The sequence below is a fragment of the Leptonychotes weddellii genome, chromosome 12, assembly GCF_054177405.1.
Source record: "Leptonychotes weddellii isolate Sample4059 chromosome 12, ASM5417740v2, whole genome shotgun sequence".
Classification (NCBI taxonomy): domain Eukaryota; kingdom Metazoa; phylum Chordata; class Mammalia; order Carnivora; family Phocidae; genus Leptonychotes; species Leptonychotes weddellii.
This window is the reverse complement of record NC_138380.1, coordinates 20,317,584-20,338,964: the sequence shown is the minus strand read 5'-3', so window position 1 is coordinate 20,338,964 and position 21,381 is coordinate 20,317,584. Positions and strand designations below refer to the sequence as shown.

Sequence of the window (21,381 nt, the reverse complement as noted above, 5' to 3'; positions counted from 1 at the left end):
ACAGTGGGTCCTGAAGGGTCCCTTGTGAAAACTGTTGCTTCAGCCATCTTTCTTCATCTCCTTATCCCCTCTGGTTCCCCCTACCCACCCCAAGGGACACAGTCAAATCTAGAGCTAAAAGCCTCCCACAAGTCAGATCCTGTGACAAGTGTCCCACTAGTGAGCAAACCACCTTGGACAGGCCTGCATGCTGGCTGCCCCAACTGAGACCTACCTTGCTGCTTTACTTACTAAACACACTTGGAGGCCTCCCACTTCCACCTATTGCTCGGTCTCCCACAACAATCCACCCGGTTAAAGGGTCTTCACCTTTCTGCTCTATGCCCATAAGAATCTTGCCCACCCTTCAAGGCCAAATCAAAGTACATCTCTCTGAAATTTCCCACATAAGTTCAATTCTGATTACCCGGAGCATTTATTATCTGTAGGACGACTCATTTGGTTCTTAGCACACACTATAATTCAGCCAGCCAAATGACCAGCAGCTTCTTTTTTTTTTTTAAGATTTTATTTATTTGAGAGAGAGAGAGACCACAAGTCGGGGTAAGGGGCAGAGGGAGAGGGACAAGCAGACTCCCCACTGAGCGGGGAGCCCAACACGGGGCTCAATCCCAAGACCCTGAGATCATGACCTGAGCTGAAAGCAAACGTTTAACCAACTGAGCCACCCAGGTGTCCGCAAATGACCAGCAGCTTATTGAAAGCAAAGCCAACTTGGGAATCTCCTGCATTGCCAAGGCTGATGAACTCCCAATATATTCTCAAGGGTCTAGGCTTCTTTTTATCCTTGCTCTGGGTGCCAAGATTAAGTCACCTTAAGTCAGTCTGCCTTTCTTTTTCTTTCTTTCTTTTCCTTCTCTCTCTTCCTTCCTTCCTCCCTCCCTGTTTGCTTGTTTCTTCCTTCCTTTCCCTCCCTCCCTTCTTTCTCTCTTTCTTTCTGCTCTAGGCAGGGTTGAACTCACAGTCCTGACACCAAGAGCCACACACCCCACTGACTAAGCCAGCCAGGCGCCCCAAGTCATCCCTTCTTTCTTAATGTAACTACTACCTACACCTTACCTTATAGAGTTGTCTTCTGACATTATCCTGTCTACAGTTTCTGACTTCCACGTGCTGAAGCTGATCACTGTCACTTCATTGGAATCCAGTTCTTTTAATCTGTTAGGGTAGATTTTTCTGCTTTTTTCCCTGAGACTGATTCTACAATATTTGGTTATCCAGAATGAAGAGGCTTTTGGATAGAGGAACTGGGGTTCACAGGCTCATTTGTCTTAAGAAAATAACTTGCATGTCTGAGGAGGGTGGACACAGAGGTCTCTCATTATATGTTTATTGAAGGTCTACTATGAGCCAGGCATTGCGTGAGATGCTGGTATAAAATCATGAACAAGATGAAATCCCTGCCCTCCGGCAGCTTCTGGATTGTGGAGGATTCATGGTCTGAGAAGTGCTGTGGAGAAAGAGTAATGCAGTACTTTCAAACTTTTTGTAGCTGTAATCCAGTAAACCAGTATCATGATCCAGTACAAATACACAAACCTATGTACATACATTTATATATCTGAAATAAAAACTTCACAAAACAAGAGACTTACTAAGTTTGATGCTCTCTGATATTTTCTATTTCTTTTATGAAATGTTGGTCATGACCCACTAAGTTCATTTTGTACTTCCTCAGTGGGGATCAACCTGCAATGTGAAAATGCTGGTAATGGTTAAGAGCACAACTCTGAGGTCAAGCTGATGGCTTTCAGACCTGGCTCCACCTCTTATTGTCTGGGTTTGGGCAAATAATCTCTACATGCCCTTGTTTCTCTACCTGCAAAATGAAATAATAATAACAGTATATCTGCCTCATGGCCTCTCCTTGAGAATTAAATGAGAAAGGAGATAATGTGTGTAAAGGACTTAAAATAGGCCCTGAAACATTCTGAGTGCTCAATAAGCACAAGTGATAAATACTGGGTATGATGCTAAAAGAGCCAAAGCATTCAATTTGGGGGGATTCGAGAATGCGTCCTGGAGGAAAAGGCATTAATGTTGAGACCTAAAGAAGTGACAGGTGACGAGAAGGTATAAAGAATGGAGAAGAAAGTTCTGTGCAGAGAGAGCAGCCCTTGCAAAAATTATGAGGTGGGAGAATGTCCTGCCATGTATGACTTGAGAGCTTCCTGATTTGGCTGCAGCCTGAGGGAGAAGTCTGTGGCAGATGAGGTCGAAGATGGCCACAGGGGTGAGGTCACCAAGGGCCTTGAAGCCAACTCAAAGAATTTTAAGCTTTAACTTATGTGCAATGGGATCTTATTAAGCCTGTTAAGCAGGGAAATGACATGTTTTCTTTTTTGAAAGACCACTCAAGCTATAGGGGGTAGAATGGATTGGAGAGGGCAATTCCTGCGGCAGGGAGACCATGTAGTCTTTCGCAGCATCTTGATTAGAGATGATTTGGTAGCCTGAACCAACCATGCATCCTAACGCAATGGTTCTTAAATTATGGTGTTCATGAGAGGGCGCCTGGGTGGCTCAGTTGGTTAAGCGACTGCCTTCGGCTCAGGTCATGATCCTGGAGTCCCGGGATCGGTCCCGCATCGGGGTCCCTGCTCGGCAGGGAGTCTGCTTCTCCCTCTGACCCTCCTCCCTCTCATGCTCTCTCTCATTCTCTGTGTCTCAAATAAATAAAATCTTTAAAAAAAAAAAATTATGGTGTTCATGAGAATTACCAGGACAAGGTGTGCGTGTGGGGGGGGGCTGTTAAAAATGCAGTTTCCTGGGCTAACAAGCCAAGATTGTGGAGACAACCAATTGGGGCCCAGCATTTAAGTAATCAGCCCTACTGATCCTGATGCACGTAGTTTCCTGATCCCACTTTTAAAAACCAAGAACAAAAACTACCTCTCGTATGTCTCTAACATTAGTTTTTCTGCTACCCACTCCTCTTTACTTCTCAGGCACCTGCTTGGGGGTCCCTATTGCTTCTGACTCCCTGCACTGAATGTACAAACTCCTTGACAGCAAGGACTTCGTCTTTCTAATAGGTGCATCTCCAGCGTGCCCAGAACAAAACTGGCACACAAAGGGCCCTCTAGAAATGTTTGCCAAACGAATGAATGAGCGGATAAATTAAAATATTGCTTTGTGCAAAAATTTTTGCTTTTAAATACCTGGGCAGGGTTTGAAATCGGGAAACAAAGGTCATTCCGAAGAAAGGGTGAAGATGAGACTGTCAAGACTGAGGAAAATGCGGGGAAGCCCGTTCCCAATTGTCGAGGCTTGTTCAGGAGGTGCTATAATTCTCGGGGCTGGGGGGCGAGAAACGTTACTATTTCCAGATTAGCAACCATCTTGGGCTGCCTGCGCCACTCTCCCAAGAGTCCACACTTGACTAACCCAGTTGCCTTCATGGTTCCGGCCCCATCCAACCCTGTCAAGCTAAATGTGGGCTCCCGGAGGCCGCGGGGGCCGGCAGAGATCCTCGCCCAGATCCCCCTCCCGGCCGGCCCCGCGGAGGCAACGCCGACCTCCTTATCATGGCGGCCGCCGGGCGGGGAAGCTGAGCCCGTGCGTCGCGTGCGTGCCTCCTCTCCCTCCCCTCCCCCTCCTCGGCGGCGGCGGCGGCGGCAGAGGCGGCAGCGCTCGCCATTGCCGCTGGTGGCAGGAGGCTGCGAGGAGCCGGCGCGGTCGCAGTCTCCACGGCGCAGGCCCACGGTAGCGCAGCCGCTCTGAGGTGAGTGCCCTACCGCGCAATCTCCAGCTATTTCAGCCCCGGCGCAGCCGCAACACGCCGCCCGCCCGCCGGCCGGCCGGCCCGCCCCGCAACCTGCACCCTGCCGCCCCCGGCTCCGGGCCTGGGCCCCCGCCGGATTCGGCCCGCCTCGGGCGGGGGGCCCCGGCCCGGCCCAGTCAAACCGCCACCCCGAGGATGCGCAGGCCGCAGTAGGCCCCAGGCGTCCTGGCGGGCTCGGGAGGGAGGCGCTGCCCTCCCGAGAGCCCCAGGGTTCCGGCCTCCCCCGCCGCCTGAGGCTCTGGGGGCCGCGGCCTCCTCTCCACCGTAGAACCCGGAGCCCGGGCCCGGTCTTCCCGCGGGCTCGGGAACGGGAGGCCTGGGAGAGCGCGCCGGGCCCGGGAGCGGGAGGTGGGCGGGCTGCGCGGGACCGGAGCCGCGGCTCCCCGCTCGCCCCCTCGGCCCTTCCCCGGTCTGGTCCGCGGGCGGCGCGGCGGGCCGGGCCGGGGCGCGGGAGCTGCTGTCTCCTGCGGGAGAGGAGTCTGGCTCTTCGGGCGGCCTCCGAAGCTTCCTCCCGCCGGGGTGGCGTGGGCTTGTTACCCAGGTAGACCGGGGGACGCTCGAATATGGCGCGTTGCCCACCTTCTTGCAAGTTAGGAGGCGGCTCGGGCAGCAGCGGCGGCAGTTCGAGGAGGAGGGCGCAAAGTCCTTTTGTACACAGAAATAAGGAGCGACATTGTGTTTTCTTCCCCAGCTGAGATGCTGCCGGTGGAGGGGCCTCGGTTCTTCCTATGCCTGGGGTGGTGGTCCTCTGGGTGAGGAGAGGGGGAGTGGCGCGCCCCTCGGAAGGAACCGAACTGTTGCCACTGTAAAGACGGGCTCTGGGTGGCCTTGTGCAAGGGTATTATTTCATATCCCCAGCCTTTCGGGGAACTCAAGGGTTTGCCTCTGCATGTTGTCCACCTCACTGTGCAATGATGTCCACCGCCTCTCTCACCTGTTGTGTCGTTGCTGCTGGTCGCAAAGTTTCTACAGTGCATCTGACCGTGCCCATAAGAACTTGGAGTTGTTTAAAAATCTTAATATTTTTAGGGCTTCAAATGGTAATCTGCTCCAGCCAGTTGGAGGAGCTGTTGCCTGATCTCCATCCCTTCTTAAGCATTAGATTAGAATATATTAATTGCTTACTTCAGAGCTGGTGTCAGTTGTGCCTAATTTTTTTTGTGTTCAGAGCAAAATTCACGTTTTCTTAAGTGTGTAGAGACAATGGATTGGGAAACTTTCAAGGTGAAGGCGGTGTGAGTGAACCTGTCAGCTTGGACAGTGCTAACAGGAGAATGGGTTTGCGCATCTCACCTTTTTTCCCAGGGCATCGTCTATGCCCACGGTGATCCTTTTCCTATTTCATGTTCAGCCTTTTTTTAAAAAATTCCTTTTACTTTGACTGAACAGTAGGTTATTGGGTTGTTCCTCACTCAAGAAAGGAGAGGCGAGGTGCCTTGGAGATGCTGGGGGTTTTGTTTTGTTTTTAGAGTTCAGTAGTAGTATCCAGATTTGTGTTTGAATGTTCTTGACGTGTTTTCTCATAAGGTAATGAAAATATGACTAGAATCTGTGCATGAGTGTAATTTCCTTATTTTATGAGCAGGAGAGGAAACATACAATTATCACATGTAATGTAATACTTATTCTTTGGTGTGCAGAATTGTTTGTGTTAAGGGACTTTTTTTTCTTTTTCTTCTGACAGGCATTAAATGTGACTTTCAACTGGGTCCATGACAAAAACAAAAAATAAAACAATCAGATTAAGAAGTACTGCTTATTATCTTTTGGCACATCCTTATTTGAAGTCCTTTGATTTCATCTATGTGCCTTTCCCCTCCCCCCATCTCAAACTCAACATATATGAGAGAAAATGACTTTTTGCTTAGTAGTAAGTGGTCATATTCTCACTTAGCCAAAAAGAAAAGAAATCATCCTCAAGCTAGGAGTTTTCATGGGAATAGATTTCTTACCAGGTTTTAAGGAAATTTAGCTCCTGGATTTAGGAAGTAACTCTAAGAGCAGCAGATAATGAGAGCCCTTGTCCAGATCTAGAAGGGATTAAAGAAGAAAGGATTTCAGGTTTCCCTCCCAATTCATGTATATTCCAATGGAACCCAAAATTGCAGGTTTCTTGTTATTATTAAATCACAAGTGTACATCCATCTCTAATTTTGTTGGGGAGCTGAAGACAAACTCCCTGTGATTTAAATACCTGAATTTTCCATTGCCTGTATACTGTGAGTTCAAGCAGACCCCTGGGTTGTCTTCAAGAAGTATTTTATGTGAAATAATCACAAATGGGTGATTGTTTTAAGGGAAATTTAAGCTCCTTGGGGTCTGGGATTAAATTTTTTATACCTCATATATAATAAGGCATTCAGTAAATGTTTGTTGGGATATAATAATGATGAATAGTAATTTTTGAAATTAAAATTTTTTTCACAAGTATTTGGAAAAAACGTACTGACTTTTGGTTTTTGGAAGGGCTATGAATTGTCAGCCTTTAGAAGCACACCCTCCAGTCTGGAGAACAGGAAGTTATTGCGTATGTTCAGCTTCTGTTAGATCTCTTTAGGCAACCCCAGTGCTTTGTGCTGCAGTGGGCTTGTTCATCCACTTAGTGCCACTGTGAAAAATTGGAGTGTAAAGCGGGAACTCTGGGTTGTTGAGTCTCAGAAGTGTCTACTCTAACCTCAAGAATTTCAGTGCACCCTCTCTGGGGTTGTAATTAGTCCAGGAAATGTGATACTTGAATTTAAATGTTTGTGTGTGACTTTGTGTGATGCTTATTAATTATGTAATTATATGTGTGTGTGTGTGTGTATTGTATTTGGAAAATCAGTCTTAAATACCAGTCTTTTGTAAAAAACGTTTTAGAAAATTTTCTCTTTGTTCGTTCATGTTTTCCTTGAGAGCTAAAACTAGTGTTTTCAGCCTGAGCTTACCCAAGTATAATTTTTCATAAATGTTTAGTAAAACAGCAATGAAAAAGAAACCTACTTGTTAAGCTTATTTTAGAATCATTTTATTTAGACCAAGTCCAATCATTGTTTTGTTTTGTTTTGTTTTTGAGGCTCTGGATACGTGTTAATTTTTGTGCATTATGTATCATAGTTCCTTTCTTATTAGCTAAGGGATGGATTATTCACTTTCTGGGCTTTTCAGTTAGAACTTTGGTCCATCAATATTCTTCTAAGGTGAACGGGCTGGAAGAGAAATGGTAAAAGGAGGTGAAACAAATCAACTTCAGGTGTTTCCAGAAGATTACAACCACATTGAACTATTGGAAACTTTCAATCTTGGAGCAACAAGAATGCTTTGTCTGAAGTTATTTTGATGTAATATGGACAAAAATTGGAAAATGAAAAGAATTTTTGACCGCTCAAGAAAAATAAGTGGATTATATATGCCTTAGAATATGTATTTTTTTCTGAAGTGCAGTTCAGAATTAGGCTAATGAGTTTTTGACCCCACTCAATGCAGTTTAGTTATCGAAGCTTCAAACACATTTCATCATACGGTCTTTTTTTTTTTTTTTTGCCTTCTCACCATGTCTGTGTGCCTAAAATGTGAACATTTATATGAAGTGAAGAAAAGTCAGAAATACAACTTTTATTTATTTTTATTTTTAAATTTTATTTATTTATTTGACAGAGAGAGACACAGAGAGAGAGGGAACACAAGCAGAGGGAGTGGGATAGGGAGAAGCAGGCTTCCTGCAGAGCAGGGAGCCTGATGCGGGGCTCGATCCCAGGACTCTGGGATCGTGACCTGAGCTGAAGGCAGACGCTTTCAGCAACGACTGAGGCACCCAGTCGCCCCAGAAATACAACTTTAAAGAGAGCTTTTAGTATATTTTTGAAAGACAAAAATAAAAAAAACTAGGAGGCAAATGTGATCCCTTGAGGCAAATTGTATTGTCACCGAAAGTAGCCTCTTAGAAGATAATTGTACCATATGGGATCGCCTCCAGAATCCCAGACCTTGTAGCCTGCCTTATCAAATTGTTACTGAACCATCAGATAATTTTTTGAGGAAACCAGGTTTGTTAAGGGAGGGGTGTGTGGGTGTGTGTGAGTGTGTTTTGGGAAAGTTGGTTACTCTAGAAGAGTAATTGATTCTGATAAAAGAATCTAGTTTTATAGATTGGGATGATCACTGGAATTTAGGGCATGTATTTTTTTTTTTTTTAAGATTTCTTTATTTATTTGAGAGAGTGAGTGAGTGAGCCAGGGAGGGGCAGAGGGAGAGAGAGAGAGAGAATCCCAAGGAGACTCCGAGCTGAGCACGGAGCCTGACATGGGGCTTGATCTCACGACCCCCTGAGATCATGACCTGAGCTGAGAGATGCTTAACTGACTAAGCTACCCAGGTGCCCCTTTGGGCACGTATTTTTTTTTTTTTAAGATTTTTTATTTATTTATTTGACAGAGAGAGATACAGCGAGAGAGGGAACACAAGCAGGGGGAGTGGGAGTGGGAGAAGCAGGCCTCCCACGGAGCAGGGAGCCCAATGCGGGGCTCGATCCCAGGACCCTGGGATCATGACCTGAGCCGAAGGCAGACGCTTAACGACTGAGCCACCCAGGCGCCCCTGGGCACATATTTTTAAAGGAAGCTAAAAGAACTACTTATGTGTGGGTCATCTGGTAGTTTAGACTGATTTATAGATAAATATATAGTGTATTTAGTATACAAGCATAGTATTTAGATAAATTCATGCATGCTGATTTCTATGGTTATAAATTCGAAAATTTTGGCTGACAGTTTAAATGGACATTTTCTTAATAACTCTTAAATGGTGCCTGTTGGGTAAACTATGCCAAGCCTTTTTCAGAATTATGAAGAATGAAGTTTTTATGCATAAACGTTAAGACTGTTTTTAAAAAGGAACTTGTATCACTATTGGTAATTGTAAAGTCTTTGCTTTTTAGAACTTGGAGAGTCTGTTTTGTTGCTGCTCCTGAATGCTAATGTGGTTAGGCTGGCAGCTAGACCTACAAAAACAAGAGGAAGTGAGGAAATGTCCCCATGAAACATTGCTTAAAACTAAGCAGTGGACTAGAAATGGGGAGTGAGGGACTAGGGGACTTAATTCTTGTTTTATGTTCAAAAGGGAATAAGGTATACCCTTCATTGAGAAAAAACCTTAACTATGTCCTTGGAGTTTTGCCATTCATTCACTAGTCATTGATCAAAGACATGCTATATTCCAGGCATGTGGTAAGTGCTACAGTAAAAAGTAAACCACAGGCCTTGTCTACTAGAGGAGAAAGATAAGGGCTCAACTAACTACAGTATAGGTTGTTGAGAAGTAAAATAAAGATTGGTGTGGAATTATAGAGGCAGGGAGTGAGTAATGTGGGGAGAGTAAGTGAGGTTGGGGAAGACTGTAGGAGATCTTTAAGTAGGACTTGGAAAAGTGAGTAGCTGTTTCACCTGATGGAGAAGAGGTTAGAGGAAGGGCATTGATAGTCTGAGGAATAGCAAGTAGATTTTGCTATGCTTGAGGAGTAGTGGAAAATGAAGCTGATGAGGTTGTGACTTGATTGGGAAGAGCATGGGGAGTTCAAAGATTATAGTTCATTAATGAATGATGATGCCTTTAATTAAGATAGGGACTGTATTGGAAGAACAGAATTTGAGAAAGAAGGTAATAGGGTATGATTCTAGATGTGGGAATCAAGATACATCAGCTAGCTCCTTATTGACAGATTTGGGCTGGAGCAGAAGGGGAAGAGGGGATCAGTTAAGAGATTTGTATCCATTAGCATAATGTCATACAGAAACTGCAAAAGAGTATAATATCAGGATTGAGGAGAAGACTAAGGGCAACCTTGCCAAGCATCTACATCTGAAGGTCAAGTGGAAGAGGAGAGGCCTATGAGGGAAGTTGAAAAAGAATGGCTAAAGAGATAAGATAAATCATATGGGTTTGAAGAAGCTAAGGATAGGGGTTAAGGGAATTGTAACAGGGAATTTAGCAACATGAAATCCTACGGAGAGCTCATTGGGATGAAAACTGGATTTGGCAATTAAGAGATAAAAGGCATTTTCTGAGTGTGTATGTAGTGTGTGTGTGTGTGTATTGTTTTGACAGGAATCATGATAGTGTAAACAATAGATTTCTAGAGCATTATTGAATACAGGGTCTATAAAACCCAATTTAATAGATGACCCATGCTTAGAAATAGGTCCTATTCTTCCCCTTCTCTTATGGGAATTATAGCATAAAAGCTTTGAGAAGACTTCAGTTCTAACAATTAGATTTTATAGATTTGAGTATATAGTATAATGTGTTTTATATATATATATATTTTTTTAAAGATTTTATTTATTTGTCAGAGCACAAGCAGGGGGAGTGGCAGGCAGAGGGAGAAGCAGGCTGCCTACTGAGCAAGGAGCTTCACTAGGGACTTGATCCCAGGACCCTGGGATCATGACCCGAGCAGAAGGCAGGTGCTCAACAGACTAAGCCGCCCAGGCATCCCTGAGTTTTTAGTGTTTTTTTCAAAGATTTTTTATTTATTTGACAGAGAGAGACACAGCGAGAGAGGGAACACAGGCAGGGGGAGCGGGAGACAGAGAAGCAGGCTTCCAACCGAGCAGGGAGCCCGATGCGGGGCTCGATCCCAGGACCCTGGGATCATGACCTGAGCCGAAGGCAGACGCTTAACGACTGAGTCACCCAGGCGCCCTGAGTTTTTTGTCTTTTAAGATGCAAATTTTTTTTATAATTTAATGTTAAGTGCAGGGGTTTTTAACCTGGGTTTTATAGTTCTGGGACTCAGGGATATATTTTGGTCATGTAACCCTGATCTCTTGAAATTGTATGAAAAATTTTTTATGTGTGCCTGTGCAGTTTTTCTGGGGAGGGGGTCCATAGCGTTCTTGACACACAGAAAAGTCAAAGGCCTTTTCAGTATTGTTAATTAAGTCAAATACTGGTTGTGTTGGTTGGCTGAAATCCGTTAACTTGATTGACTGGGACAGACCAAGGGGAAGAAATTTTGAGTGAGTATCTCAGGTGAAGAACTTCGGGAAGATCTGAGGCACCTCCAGGAGATAGGACTAAGAGCACCAGAAGGAAGGTGGGAGGAATGCCAAAGCAAAACTTAACCAATTTCAGAATCTTGCCAAGTCTTCTGGATTCCTTGTTTTGTTTTTTTGTTGTTGTTGTTTTGTTCTTTTAATACGCCCACCAGTATATGACTATCTATTCATGTACTATATACAGTAGGCTTTGTGGGCAATCAAATTACTATTGTTTTAAAGAGAGAATGAGTTTTAAAAGAAAGCTAAGTGGTTCATAGGTTGCACTCAAAAATGTTTAAGTTTGGAGTTCTTATACTTTGGAAATTTTCTAAAATGCACAAATGTTTCAGTCTAGTCATTTGGGGCAAGACATTCTTTACTTGCTTAATTTTTCTGACCATGAAGTGAAAATACAATTGGCCTATTTTACAGGGTCCTTCTGAAGTATGACAGTTATGGAATGCTTTGAGATGTATGATGATTTAATGCTAACAAATTGCTAGTGTTCAAATTTCTTAAGTTATTAATAAAATCTAGAAATTTAAGCAAATTTTTAATAATGTTCCATATTAGAACTACTTATTCCAAAATCATTTCATTCTGAAATTTTTTATTTTATTTTTAAATTTTATTTGTTTATTTGAGAGAGAGAGGGCACAAGCAGGGTGTGGGGCAGAGGGAGAGGGAGAAGCAGACTCCCCGCTGAGCAGGGAGCCCGATGCTGGGCTCTATCCTAGGAGCCACCCAGGTGCCCCTCATTCTGAAATTGTAGATAATTGGTCATTTTTACTTTCTTCCTCTGATTTTTGGATCTTTGAAATTAGATTAGGAGACAGTTTTGTTAGCTAAGCCCTAGGTTCTGGGGCAGTGATCTCCAGTGACTTGTGTGGTCACCCATACAAGTAAAAATTTTGAGCACACATTCTGAATCACATTTATTTATAAATGATGTTCCTGTGCTATTGTACTAATACATTTGTGTACATTATAAAGTATATAGAAGATAGGAACTTTTTAAAAATTTATCAGAGAAAGAGAGAGCACGAGCACACAGCAGGGGGAGCGGCAGGCAGAGGGAGAAGCAGGCTCCCCGCTGAGTAGGGAGCCCAATGTGGGACTCGATCCCAGGATCTTGGGATTATGACCTGAGCTGAAGGCAGACGCTTAACTGACTGAGCCACCCAGGTGTCCCAGAAGGTAGGAATTTTAAAAGGACAAGATAAAGATGAAGTAGTTTTTTAAAAATGTCTTGCTAATTGAGTTAATGATGGTTCATAACTTACGAGTTTGATTAGCTTGTTTTTATAAACATATTTGTTCATAATTCATGTTTTTTCTATAATTAATGCCAGCAATGTTTTATGGACTATTGGTAAATACAAGGGAGCAATGAATGGGGGCACCTGGGTGGCTCAGTCAGTTAAGCATCTGACACTTGATTTTGGCTCAGGTCACGATCTCAGGGTTGTGGAGCCTCTTGTCTGGCTCAGCAGGGAGTCTGCTTGAGATTCTCTCTCCCTCCTCTGTCCCTCCCTTCTGTGCTCTCTCTCAAAATAAATAAATCTTAAAAAAAGAAAGAAAGATAGAAAGAAAGGGGTGTCTGGGTGGCTTAGTCGTTAAGCATCTGCCTTCTGCTGGGGTCACGATCCTGGAGTCCCAAGACTCCCTGCTCAGCGGGGAATCTGCCCCCCGCTCCCCACGTTCTCTCTCTCTCTCTCTGAAATAAATAAGTGGGGCGCCTGGGTGGCTCAGTCGTTTAGCGTCTGCTTTCAGCTCAGGTCATGATCCAAGGGTCCTGGGATCGAGCCCCGCATCGGGCTCCCTGCTCAGCGGGAAGCCTGCTTCTCCCTCTCCCACTCCTCCTGCTTGTGTTCCCTCTCTCACTGTGTCTCTCTCTGTCAAATAAATAAAATTTAAAAAAAAAAATGAAATAAATAAGTAAAAGCAATGAATTAATATTGGGTAATCTTAAACAGAAAATTTGTGTTATGGAATTTATAATTAGCTGTGTTTATAGATTATCTTTACATTCACTAATCTACAAAGAAGATCCCTAAATAGAACTGGAGTATTTTATCTTTTCCTTTGTTGTTTTTTTTTTTTTTTGGCTCTTTGTCTTTTATTAAACAATTATGAAATAAAATTCTTAGTAATTGATCTTCTGTATAACAATAATCCACAAATTAAAGAACCAACCAAGGTTTACTAATTAAAAACACTGTCATAGACCTAATCTCTTGCCCCAAAACTGGCTTCAGGTACTAAGTCTAAGAAATAATTCTGATACCACCAGTTATGTGACTGAATGTTAAAATTTTGTCTTTTCCTTAATTTTTGGTTCTATATTTTAAAAGTTTTTTTATATTAAAAATATTTCTGTAGTGAGAAATTTTAGAAAGAAAAAAACAAAAAACCCTCCAGAGTCAATGGTTGTTATCTTTGGTTTATAAGCATATAGATGATTTTCATTTTCTTTTTTATAACTTTGAAATTATCTTTAGTGAACATGCATTAACTCTTGTAACCAACCCCCCCCCCCCCAACCAGGCCCCATAAGTATGGATAATATAATTATGGCCCTAAAGGCTCACTATCAGATTTTGGGCAGGCAAGTCACTTATCCTCACTGGGCCTCTTGCCCCACTTGGAAAATGAAGAGGACAGAAATGGTATCCAAAGTTTCTTCTAAATAAAAATTCTAAATTTCTAATTCTAAAATTAATTGAGTCTGTGTTATGACATGTTAAACAATAAAAATGGTATTTTCTTCTTAAAGTAAAAAGGCATGTATATATATGTTCATTGTAGAAAAGCAAAAAGAAGATTTAAAATGTTTGTAATTATACCATAAAAAGATAATAATATTTTAGTATATATAGTTCTATTTTTCTCAGTCTATATGTATGTACATGCGTAAGTACACTGTATATGATAAATGCAGTAATACTGTGCATACTGTTTTGAACCAAAAATGTCTAATTTTATGTAATTCATCTATTTTTGCCCTGAAGTATTCTTAATGGAGCAGTTGTAAATCCATTTGTTTTAATGAAATATAAAAGATATTTAAAAATTTCTCTCCAAATACAAATTTGTTTAGGAAATGCTTGCTGACTGTTTCGTGCTCCGTGTGTTTTTGCTGAAGTAAGGGTAACTTGGAGTAAGGGCAAAAGGGCTGGCCTGTGAAAGCTTACTTAGTGAAGAATGAAAGCTAAATCCTGGGTTAACCTCAATTTCATTCACATAATAACTCGTTTTTTTCTCCACTCTGTCCTCATACTTTCTGAGCTAAGGTTTCTATATGCAGGATAGTTTCTGAAGTGAATAAATTTATCTCAATGTATTATTGGCTCTTTTATTTTACCCTGGGACCTTTTGAGTTGTTTTATTCCTCTTGAGAGCAAATTAGATATTAGTAGCAGCAATAGTATAATACAAAAGTGTTAAAAATACCTGGTTTTTCTTTTTTTAGCATTATCTATGGGGATTTCAAAAGATTTTATATATATATATATAAAATATATGTACAAATATAAAATGCTATGTAATCTCATTCATGCTGCCCTCAATGAAGCATGTGGCATATATAATTCTAATTTTATGTAAAAATAACTAGATATTTCTCAATTTAACTTTTTTAATTTATACAGTGGATTCTCTTTAGAGTTAGTAATAAAACCCAATTTTCCTGCCTTCTCCTTTAGTTCTGTCTTTAATCCCTGTGGTAGTTGGTTTGTTTTTGTTTTTTATACAAAATGGAAAGCACATCTAGGGTAAATAGTTCCTTAGTTACGGCAACTAATATCCAAAGCAATCTAGTCATTTTTCAACCAAGTATAGTATAAAGCTTATGGAGGTGTGTGTTGGAAGAAAAATGTCTGATTTATTTATTCTCTTCTCTTTTACTCTGAAGATTAGTATCTTTTCTAGGAGAAAAACTTTATGCTTGACATTTAAAATGCTAAATCAATATCTTTCAGATAGAGCAAGAGGTAGAGAATCTGGGAATAAAAAGAACAAACTTACTGCCTCTTAAACTTGTTCTCAGTTTTTGTATCTGAACATGTGAGAATAATAGCTAATTCTAACTTGAGATTCCATCAAGATGGATTGTCTTCATTATGAAGAAATCCATTTTGTAGCCATAGAGTGGTATACATCCACTGCCCTTTAAATAAGTAATCTTTGTTTAGTATTTTTTTTAAGTTTTTAAAAAATTTATTCATTTAAGTAATCTCTACACCCAAGTATGGCCCTTAAACTCATGACCCTTGAATCAAGAGTCACATCCTCTTCTGACTGAGCCAGCCAGGTGCCCCAGTCTTTGTTTAGTATTAATTTAGGGCTTTTGGTACAGTAGTGATTCTTGTCTTTTAGGTTAGCATGATTTTGAAATTATCTTTTTTTAAGAATTATGATTACTTTGTAACAATGATTGGTTTCCCTTAATGATAAAAAGTTTATGCAGTTGTTCCATGTAAATATGCATACTCAGATTTGGCCTACAAATAGAGTTTCAGAACCCTATATCCAATGGCCTAATTGGTATTTCTTGGATGTCTCAGATGCACTTACATCTCCAAATGAAATTCCCTTATCAAACTTGCTCCTGTTCAACTCTTGCTTACCTCAGTGAATAGTACCACCATTTCATCTGGTTTATCAGAACAGAAACTTTAGTCTTCCTGTGTCATCAAATCCTGTTTATTTAGCTTTCTAAATTCAATTTGTCCTCTTCATTTCCCCATTACTACTTCTGTCTGAGTTACTATCATTTCTTTTTTGAACTGTTGGAATAACCTCTAACTGGTCCACCTGCATCCACTCTGGCTGAGCCCTAATCCATTCTCCTCAGTGCGGCCAGAATGAAATGGTTTTGTCTAAGTACACCGCTCTGGTCGTGCTCCCCCCATTGAATTTAGGATGAAGACAAAGCTCTTTAATGTGGTACCTAACTTTTGAACTCATTTTGTATCAGTCATGTTCCCCTAACCATAAAGCCTTTCCTTTGGTGTTCCTTCTACCTGGAAAGCTTTTCCCTCTCTTCTCTTTCTAATAAAATCATATAAATTTTATTCAGGTCTCTGCTCAAGCATAATTTCCTCAGGAAGTTTTATCAGATCTTCATTTTTGCACTTTCCATTTACCATGTCTATACATGTCATTTTACATTTGTTTGTATATTTCTTTTTTTTTTTTTAAGGTTTTATTTATTTACTTAATAGAGAGACAGCGTGAGAGGGAACACATGCAGGGGGAGTGGGAGAGGGAGAAGCAGGCTTCCAGCCAAGTAGGGAGCCCGATGCAGGGCTCGATCCCAGGACCCTGGGATCATGACCTGAGCCGAAGGCAGTCACTTAACCAACTGAGCCACCCAGGTGTCCCTATTTGTATATTTCTTGATATATGTCTGTTTTTCCCACCAGATTGTAAAGCTTCATGATAGTAGATACAGTGTTCATTACCAACCACTGTGCCTGACACGTAACAAGCAGTCAGTATTTATTTGAATGATTGTAGAAGCCTTGCAAAATTCATTTGTAATATTTTACCTTATTACCAGGCTTTGTGGTGTTATCTAATACTTTATAATTTTTAGGAACTCAGGGTGGGACCAGATTCTAAGTCATTTAAGCCACTCCTGCTCCCCAAAGTTACATGATCATCAGTCTTCTTGAACACATCCAGTGATAGGAAATTTACTTCTTATCCAAAGTCTGTTTAATCTTTAAGACATTTGGATGGTTAGAAAGCTTAGTTTCAACTGAAATTTCTCCCTGTAAGTTTTACCTACTGGTCTTCTGTTCTCTAGGACTTCTAAAATCATATATGTTTTATATTTTCTTTGTAAAGTCCTCTGAGTTGTCTTTTAGTTTAAATGTCCCTGGGACCTTCAGCCTTTTTGGAAGGGTAATGGGGTATGCTGGAAAGAGAGTTGGGGGGCTGTTTTCCTAGGGCTACCATAACAAATTACCATAAAGTAAGTGCCTTAAAACAACATGAATTTATTCTCCCATAGTTCTGGAGACCCAGAGTCAGGAATCAGGTGTTTGTAGGGCCACACTCTCTGGAGGCTCTAGGGAAGAATCTGTTCTTTACCACCTCCTGCTTTTTGTGGCTGCTGGTGTTCCTTGACTTGTGGCTATATCATTTCAGTCTCTGCATCTATGAGCATACTGTCTCCTACTGTCTTGTCTGTATAATCTCTGTTGGCCTCACTCCTATAAGGGCACTTGTCATTGGATTTTGGAACAACCTGGATAATCCAGGATGATCTCCTCATCTCAGGATCCTTAGTTTTGTTATATTTAAAAGACCCTTTTTTTTCCAAATAAGGTAACATTCAGAGAATGTTTAAAAAAAGTTTATTAAGTTAAAAATAACAATAGTACACCCACTATATGTTAAAATAGGTGAAATATATTTATAAAAATAACTTTTTATTTTTTAATAACTATTTTTAAAAACAGCATAATAAGGGGGGTATTGTTTTACAGTTTTTGCAAATCCTTCTAATGTCTGGCTTGATAGAAGAAAGTTGAATTCTGTCTGTTTTTGCACTCATTCTGCTGTTTAATAACTATATTTTTTAAAAAACAGTATAATGAGGGGTATTGTTTTATAGTTTTTGCAAATCCTTCTAATGTCTGGCTTGATAAAAGAGTTGAATTCTATCTGTTTTTGCACTCAGTCTGCTGAGTATGTTGCTTTGGTTAAAGTATATGGAAAAGATCTGATCTTAAACCAAATATGTAGGTGGGAAAGGGAAAAGCATTTTAAGAGCCTTTTCAGATAATTGTGGATATTCTTTGATATTACACCAAAACTCAGCAGTATTCATTTCTTCAAGGTGATTTGCAGTGTAGGTTCTGAAACCATAATTGTTCTTTGTTTCATTGAAATCTATTGGCTTATCATAGACTTTGAATGACTCTTTTAACCCATCCATGATTTTGTAACATCATACGTGGTCATTTGGAAGATACCAGTTTACTGAGTTACGCAGCTTTTCCAAATGTTGACACAAAAATCACATTCAATAACACTACCATTGATCTCATCAGAAAAGGCTTTTAAGTAATGGAAAGCTGTCAAGCTCACTGTGGCAGATAAAGTTTTCCAGAATTCTAATTATCACTTGAAATACCAGATTTTATCTTTGGCAACAAATACTGTCAGTTATTTTCCTTGGAGTGACAGGTTCACTTTGTTGATTTTTGGAAAAATATCTAGTATACCCACGTCTGAATAACCATATAGTTTGTCTGTTAGCCCCTCTTTGAAGTAAAAATGGTGTTTTTTTCGGGGGGGCGGGAAGTAGCTAATTGAGTTTGCAACTCAAAACATGATACATGTGCTTTTTGAAAGAGCATGCTTCTGAATGCAGAAGTGCTTTATGAATACTTTACATTTGGTTATACAGAATAGTAAAAAGACAAGAGCTCAAGTGTGAAGATTTAATAAAAATATATAACTTGTATTTTCATCAACACAGTCTTCAATAAAATTGACTCTTTACTGTGTGCACATGAAGATTAAGACTATATTGTTCTAAAGTGCCAGTAGTTTTACCCTACAGTTGCTTTTGCACGTAAGTGCAAATATATGCACAATGAAAAGGGCAAATGTCTTGGTTACTAAATTGTTCTGAGACTAATTTGAATGTGTATGGGGCGGGGGATGGAGGTGGTTTCCCCACACATACAGCCAGCCAATTCTTGGGCACTAGCAGGATGTCTGAGAATTCAGCTGAGTTCTGACAAGGACTCCCTCCAACTCAGAATGCTAATCGCAAGTCCAGGTTATTACCTGTACTTCTGACTGTAAGTCAGAGGATCCCATGACTTCCTTCTCAGGTTCGATTAATTTGCTGGAGTGGCTTGCAGAACTGAGGGAAACGCTTAATTTTACCAATTTATTAAAGGATATGATAAAGGAAATGAACAGCCAGGTGAAGAGATACACTGGGCAAGGTATGGGGGAAAGGGCGTGGGGCTTCCATGCCCTCTACAGGTGCACCACTCTGCCAGTATTTCCATATGTTCACCAACCTAGAAACTCCCTGGACCCAGTCCTTTGGGTTTTTATGGAGGCTTCAATATGTAGTCATGATTGACTAAGTCATTGGCCGTTGGTTGATTCAACCTTCAGCCTTCTCCCCTCCATGGAGGTGGGGGGTGGGGCTGAAAGTTCCAACCTTCTAAAAACGTGGTTGGCCCTCCTGGCAACCAGTCCCTGTCCTTTTGGGGGGTTCCAAAGCCACCTTCATTAACATAACAAAACAACTTCAGTTGACCTTATCACCAGAAATTCCAAGCGTTTTAGGAGCTGTGAGCCAGTAGCTGGATGGAGATAAAATACATGTGGTTCCTCAAAAAATTAAAACTAGAACTACCCTATCATCCAGTAATCACATACTGGGCATTTGCTCAAAAAATACAGAAACACTAATTCAAGGAGACACATGCACCCCTCTGTTTATTGCAGCGTTATTTATAATAGCCAAGATAAGGAAGCAGCCCAAGTATCCATCCATAGATGAATGAATAAAGATGTGGTGTATATATACAATGGAATATTATTCAGCCGTAAAAGAATGAAATCTTGCCATTTGCAACAACATGGATCATCTAGAGAGTATTATGCTAAGTGAAATAAGTCAGAGAAAGACAAACACCGTATGATTTCACTCATGGAATTGAAGAAACAAAACAAATGAACAAAGAAAAAAGACAAACCAAGAAACAGACTTTTTTTTTAAAGATTTTATTTATTTATTCATGAGAGAGAGAGGCAGAGGGAGAAACAGGCTCCCAAGGAGCAGGGAACCCGATGTGGGACTCGATCCCAGGACCCTGGGATCATGACCTGAGCCGAAGGCAGACGCTTAGCCATCTGAGCCACCCAGGCGCCCAAGAAACAGACTCTTAACTATAGAGAACAAACTGATGGTTACCAGAGGGGAGGGGGATGGGGGGATGGGTGAAATAGGTTATGGGGATTCAAGAATACACTTATCATGGAGTACTGAGTAATATATGGAATTGTTGAATCACTATATTGTACACCTGAAACTAAAAAAACTCAAAAAGTACATCTGGATGACCAAATATATATTTCTTATAAATCACAGTATCGCAGTTACTGTGAAAATAGATTTGATCTCATGGATCCCTTGAGAAAGTCTCAGGGGATCCCAGGGTTCTACTGTTCACTTTGAGAGCTGCTATAAGCTATGTGAGGGCTAAACTAATCATTCGGATGTCCCTCTTCAGTTTCCCTCTTCCAGGATTTCACACAGAAAAGGTGCTGAAAGAATATTTGTTTAGTGAATGTGGTATGATGACATTTAAACAGGACAGAACTTGGTGAGTAAAATAATGTAGGCAGTCTTGATTAGGCAGCTTTCCACAGACCGTTGTTGACGATAGGTTGGTCAAATGAAATATGGATGATAATACATTTGGTAAATGCAAATTATGAAATAAAGAACTAAATATAAGGTGATATTAAAATGAGAATTAACTGGTTTCAGAAATGCACAGGAAAAGGACACGTGTACAAGTACCCACGGAGCTGACAATTCAGGCTTGTTAGGTTTCTATTAATGATTCCTGTAGTTTTTGGGTCCTTAAATTTGTAGTAGTCTAAGAGAGGATCCTCAAGTCAGATGGATTTGATCTGAAAAGCAAACATCTCATTTAAATTTCAATAGGTCATTGCTTGAGCTTGTAAAGTCTTTTCAAAAAGGGTTACAGAAGCTGGATGTTAAAAACAAATGACTTTTTATGAAGAATAGTGAATAAAAGTCCTGTGTTCAAATAAACTGCAGATCCAGGTAGATAGTTTTAATTGAGTCATTTTCCCCTTTAAGGGAGCCTGTCTGAAGAATATCGTAGTGTGATTATAGACTATTGTTCCTAACCCCCTTTTTTGGGGCCAAGGAATTGGGTGGTAAAATGGCATGATATAGCCTTTTCTTTTAGTGTGGAAACCTCAGTCCATTTAGTTATGTTTTGATAATTTCAGTTTGCTAAATAGTACTCCTTTTGTTTTCTGGTGATTTGTTTGTTACAGTCTATTTCTGGTTTAGGGCTAGGTTGTAGGAATGGGCTGTGAAATTGAAGGTGGAAATGGGGAGGAACAGCACTAGTTCTAAACCATGTAGGTCTTCCTTACCTCCACCCCCATCCTTACTTTTTTTTTAAACCTTTTACTCCTATCACAAATAGAGATTGTAAGAGATAAGCTAAGGCATTTCTAACAATCAAAACCATATACTTTTTTGTTTCAAGTTAAAAGTTACTGAATCTGTTTTTTTTTTTACATAAATCCAGTTTTTATTTCTCCTGTCATATATCAATACGTACTTTTTTTTTTAATTTTTTTTTTATTCTTATGTTAATCCCCATACATTACATCATTAGTTTTAGATGAAGTGTTCCATGATTCATTGTTTGTGCATAACACCCAGTGCTCCATGCAGAATGTGCCCTCCTCAATACCCACCACCAGGCTAACCCATCCTCCCACCCCCCTCCCCTCTAGAACCCTGTTTGTTTTTCAGAGTCCATTGTCTCT

General features: G+C 40.8%; 1 protein-coding gene and 1 long non-coding RNA gene across 8 annotated transcripts in view; one reads left to right on the top strand and one right to left on the bottom strand.

The window, feature by feature from the left end:
* Window positions 1-3,549, bottom strand: part of LOC145716480 (uncharacterized) — a 36,902-nt gene extending 33,353 nt beyond the window's left edge. For both annotated transcript variants that reach the window (XR_014139140.1, XR_014139141.1), the window contains exons 1-2: window positions 3,162-3,549; window positions 1,060-1,450 (exon numbers count right to left, since the gene is read on the bottom strand). This is a non-coding gene — a long non-coding RNA (uncharacterized LOC145716480). The remainder of the gene's footprint in view (window positions 1-1,059; window positions 1,451-3,161) is intronic.
* Window positions 3,550-3,583: 34 nt separating this feature from the next.
* The window catches only part of NRF1 (nuclear respiratory factor 1), a 131,359-nt gene continuing 113,561 nt past the window's right edge, over window positions 3,584-21,381 (top strand). For 5 of the 6 annotated variants that reach the window (XM_031023653.2, XM_031023651.2, XM_031023648.2 and 2 more), the window contains exon 1: window positions 3,584-3,724. The gene's annotated coding sequence lies outside the window, so the exon portion shown is untranslated. The remainder of the gene's footprint in view (window positions 3,725-21,381) is intronic. The other variant, XM_031023649.2, reaches the window with a different exon arrangement.